General features: G+C 45.8%; 1 long non-coding RNA gene across 1 annotated transcript in view; it reads right to left on the bottom strand.

Annotated features, from left to right (window-relative positions):
- The window catches only part of LOC106724555, a 15,000-nt gene extending 11,491 nt beyond the window's left edge, over positions 1-3,509 (bottom strand). Inside the window, exon 1 of the long non-coding RNA XR_001360384.1 lies at positions 3,498-3,509. This is a non-coding gene — a long non-coding RNA (uncharacterized LOC106724555). The remainder of the gene's footprint in view (positions 1-3,497) is intronic.
- Between the last annotated feature and the right edge of the window lie 1,675 nt (positions 3,510-5,184).

The following is a 5,184-nucleotide window of genomic DNA, read 5'->3' as shown; positions in this document are numbered from 1 at the left end:
GGGGGGGCGCTGTCCTATGCACTGTAGGATACTTAGCACCATCCCTAGCCTACACTCACTAGATGCTAATTGGTCCCCTACGGTGTGACAATTAAAGACGTTTCAGATGTTACCAGACATCCTTTGGGGGACAAGTGGCCCTGAGCTGAGGGCCACTGCTCTAGGTGCCCGGCTATGTCCAGCAGCCCACAGTGCTATGGGGTCTAGATGCCCAGTGCAGAATACAGAGGACCCTGGGGCAGGGCACGGAGAGGCCAGACAGGAAGAGAGTGAGCTGAGTGACACTTTTCTCCCTCCCTAGAGCAATGTGCACATTTAAAATGTTTCACTGAAAATCCTCAATAAGACAGCTGGGTAAGTGTGATGAGAACGTTTAGAGTCTAATTTGCGGCTTATTCCCTGGTGGCTGCCAGACCTGCCAGGTGTATCTGCCACTCAGACATTTGAAGTTTGGTCACGTAGCCCCTTCTGCAACCCCCATCTCCCCCCCACAGCTAGCTCCTTTTCATACAAGTGCAAAGCAAGAGGGATTGTCATTGTTACCTTGCTCCCCTTTTAGGGGAGAGAACGGGACCCCCGCCCCCGGCCTCTTGCTGTGTGTCCCAGGGGAAGTTGGACCTGCTGCGAGAACCAAGCTCAGACCCGATGAGTAGAAGTGGGCAGTCCCAGGGCATCCCTGAGAGAAGCAGCGCAGTGAGGTGCTTTGAAACCAGGGTGACGGCTTCACTTTTCCGCATGTATCTGTCCGGTTTTCCCAGCACCGTGTACTGAAGAGACTGTCTCTATCCCATTGCACTTCTTTGCTTCCCTTGTCATAGAGTAACTGACCGTTGCTGTGGGTTTACTGCTGGCTCTCTTTGCTTTCCCTGGATCCAGGTGTCTGTTTTTTTTTTTTAATTAAATCTTTATTGTTCAGATTATTACATTTGTGCACGATTTTTGTCCAGTCTCTTCCTGCATCTCCCACTCCCCTTCCCCCCCCAAGAACAGTCAGTCCATTCCCTTTCTATGTCCCTGATTCATTATAATCACCAGTTCATTCTGTACATCAGATTATTTATTCACTTGATTCTTAGATTCACTTGTTGATAGATGCATGTTTGTTGTTCACAATTTGTATCTTTACCTTTTTCTTCTTCCTCCTCTTAAAGGATACCTTTCAGCATTTCGTATAATACTGGTTTAGTGGTGATGAACTCCTTTAGCTTTTCCTTATCTGTGAAGCTCTTTATCTGACCTTCAATTCTGAATGATAGCTTTGCTGGATAAAGTAATCTTGGTTGTAGGTTCTTGCTATTCATCACTTTGAATATTTCTTGCCACTCCCTTCTGGCCTGCAAAGTTTCTGTTGAGAAATCAGCTGACAGTCGTATGGGTATTCCCTTGTAGGTAATTGAGTCTCTTTCTCTTGCTGCTTTTAAGATTCTCTCTTTGTCTTTTGCTCTTGGCATTTTAATTATGATGTGTCTTGGTGTGGTCCTCTTTGGATTCCTTTTGTTTGGGGTTCTCTGCGCTTCTTGGACCTGTAAGTCCATTTCTTTCACCAGGTGGGGGAAGTTTTCTGCCATTATTTCTTCAAATAGGTTTTCAATATCTTGCTGTCTCTCATCTTCTGGCACCCCTATAATTCTGATATTAGTGCGCTTGAAGCTGTCCCAGAGGCTCCTTACACTATCTTCGTATTTTCGGATTCTTTTTTCATTTTGCTTTTCCGGTTGGGTGTTTTTTGCTTCTTCGCATTTCAAATCTTTGACTTGATTCTTGCGCTCCTCTGGTCTGCTATTGGGTGTAATATTCTTTATTTCAGAGCGTGTATGCTTAATTTCTAGTTTCTTTATCATAGCATCGAGGGTCTCATTAGTTTTCGTGAAGCTCTCCAAAAGTTTATTGCAAGCCCTCAAAATTGCGTTTTTTAGCTCTATATCCTCCATTTCTGTCATGTTTTTTTGTCTCCGCATTTTTTATGCTTTCTTGGTGCACCCCCTAGTGGTCTTTGTGCGCAGTCTTGTTCTAGTTGAGCCTTGATTGTTGTAGTTAATACTAGAGGGATTTGACCACCAGGCCGACTGGCTGTGTGAATCAGCTGTGTCTGCCGCGGAAAACTTCTGTCCTCTGGGGAGGTGCTAATCTAGCCTTTGCCTGAGGCGATCCGGCAAATGGCTCTGCGCAGGGCTTGGGCGGGGCGGGCTCAACAGGGCGGGCGGAGGGAGCGGTTATGGTGCCCTCAGTCCCGTTCCCAGAGGCTCTGCTTCTCAGAACCCCAGGAACCGCTGCAAACCTCGGAGAGAAAGCTGCCTTCCAACTCACCTTAGTATTTCACTTCCGCACTGCGCCTCCTCTGAGTCTCGGTATGGATTTCTCTTTCCTTCTAGTTGTAGGAATTCCACTCAGCCAGCCTTCCTGTGGTTCTGGGTGATGTCTGTTCCGTCTTTTAGTTGTATTTTTGAAGTGGTTGTTCGAGGCAGCAAACTCCGGCGTTAACCTATGCTGCCATCTTGGTTTCTCTATCCAGGTGTCTGTTTTGACGCCAGTTGATTGCCGTAGCTTGCAGTATAGTGTGACATCAGGTAGTGTGGCACATCCAACTTTGTTCTTTCTCAAGATCGCTTTAGGTAATTAGGGTCGTTTGTGGTTCTATACAAACTTTAGGATTATTTTTTCTAGTTCTGTGAAAAATGCCATTGGAATTTTGATAGATTGCACTGAATCTGTAGATTGCTTTGGGTAGTATGGACATTTTAACAATACTAATTCTTCCAATCTATGAACATAGAACATCTTTCCATTTATTTGTATTTTTTAAATTTTATTCTTTAATGTCTCATAGTTTTCAGTAGAAAGGGTTTTTCTCCTCCTTGGTTAGATATATTCTTAGGTATTTTATTCTTTTGGATGCAATTGTAAAGGTGATTGCTTTCTTAATTTCTCTTTCTGATAGTTCATTATTCATGTATATAAACACCACAGTTTTCTGTGTGTTTTGTACCTTGCAACTTTATTGAATTTATTAGTTCTAACAGTATTTTGGTGGAGTCTTTAGGGTTTTCTACATATAGAATCATGTCATCTGCACACAGTGACAGTTTTACTTCTTCCTTTCCAATTTGGATGCTTTTTATTTCTTCTTCTTGTCTGATTGCTGTGGCCAGACTTCCAGTACTATGTTGAATAAGAGTGGTGAGAATGGGCATCCTTGTTTTATTTCTGATCTTCTTTCTGATCACAATTGAATATGATGCTAGCTATGGACTTTTCATATATATAGTCTTTGTTATGTTAAGGTATGTTTCCTCTGTTGAGATTTTTAAAATCATAAATGGATGCTGAATTTTTTCAAATGCTTTTCCTGTATCTATAGATAAGGCCATATGATTTTTGTCCTTCATATTATTAATGTGATACTAGAGGCCCGGTGCATGAAAATTTGTGCACTCGGGGTGGGGGGTCCCTCAGCCTGGCCTATGCCTTTTGCAGTCTGGGACCCCTCGGGGGATGACCACCTGCTGGCTTAGGCCCGCTCCCCGGGGGATCGGGCCCAAGCTGGCAGTCAGACATCCCTCTGGAAGCCCAGCAGCCCTCAGGGGATGTCCACTTGCCAGCGGGGAGCAGACCTAAGCTGCAGTCAGACATCCTTAGTGCTGCTGAGGAGTCAGGAGAGGCTCCCGCCACCACCGCTGTGCTGGCAGCCATCAGCCTGGCTTGTGGCTGAGCAGAGCTCCCCCTGTGGGAGCACAGTGACCACCAGGGGCAGCTCCTGCATTGAGCATCTGCCCCCTGTTGGTCAGTGTGTGTCATAGTGACCAGTCATTCCCAGTCATTCTGCTGTTAGGGTCAATTTGCATATTACCCTTTTATTATATAGAATAGAGGCCGGGTGCATGGGTGGGGGCCGACTGGTTTGCCCTAAAGGGTGTCCTGGATCAGGGTGGGGGTCCCCCTGGGGTGCCTGGCCAGCCTGGGTGAGGGGCTGATGGCTGTTTGCAGGCTAGTCAAGTCCCCCTGTGGGGACCCTCACCCCATGGGGGTTTGGCCAGCCTGGGTGAGGGGCTGATGGCTGTTTGCAGGCTAGTCAAGTCCCCCTGTGGGGACCCTCACCCCATGGGGGTTTGGCCAGCCTGGGTGAGGGGCTGATGGCTGTTTGCAGGCTAGTCAAGTCCCCCTGTGGGGACCCTCACCCCATGGGGGTTTGGCCAGCCTGGGTGAGGGGCTGATGGCTATTTTCAGACTTACCAAGCCCCCTGGCGACTGAAGCTCCCAGCCTTCTCTTTTTTTTTATTCACTCCAGCTCCGTGGCCATGGCGGCTGAAAGCAGGTATCTGGGGTTTATTTACCTTCTATAATTGAAACTTTGTTGTCTTGAGAGGAGGCAGAAGTCGGCCGGGAAGCTTGGCTTCCTCCATCATTGGGGCAACCAAGCCTCCTGCTTGCTCCAGCTCTGTGGCTGCCAGCCGCCATCTTGGTTAGGTTAATTTGCATATAGTTGCTCTGATTGGCTGGTGGGCGTGGCTTAAGGCATAGCAAAGGTATGGTCAATTTGCATGTTTGTCTTTTATTAGTGTAGATACCACATTGACTGATTTGAGGATGTTGAATCATCCTTACATCCCTGAGATAAGTCCCACTTGATTATGGCGTACAATTCTTTTAGTGTGCTGTTGAAATTGGTTTACTAATACTTTGTTGAGGATTTTTGCATGTATATTCATTAGGGATATTGGCATGTAATGTGTGTGTGTGTGTGTGTGTGTGTGTGTGTGTGATCCTTTTGTGGTTTTGGTATCAGGGTCACACTGGTCTCATAAAATGAGCTTGGAAGCATTCCCTAAAGAATTGCCAACATTTCTCAATTATCACGAGAAGACACCCCAGTAAAGTTACAGAATACAAAAATGTACAAAATCCACTGCATTCCTATATACTAACAATGAAATTTCAGAAAAAGAAATGAAAAAATTCCTTTTGCTATTGCAACAGAAAGAACAAAATGTCTAGGAATAAACTTAACAAAGAATATGAAGGACCTGTATATTGAAAACTACAAAGCTTTATTAAAAGAGATTGAAAAAGCCCTGACTGGTGTGGCTCTGTGGTTAGAGTATTGGCCCCAACACTGAAGGCTCACAGGTTTGGTTTCAGTCAAGGGCACATACCTGTGTTGCAGATTCAATCCCTGGTCCCAATCAG

The sequence above is a fragment of the Myotis brandtii genome, unplaced genomic scaffold (genome assembly GCF_000412655.1).
Source record: "Myotis brandtii unplaced genomic scaffold, ASM41265v1 scaffold89, whole genome shotgun sequence".
In the NCBI taxonomy this organism is placed as follows: Eukaryota; Metazoa; Chordata; class Mammalia; order Chiroptera; family Vespertilionidae; genus Myotis; species Myotis brandtii.
Note: the sequence above shows the minus strand (reverse complement) of the source record. Positions and strands in the feature narration are given on the sequence as shown.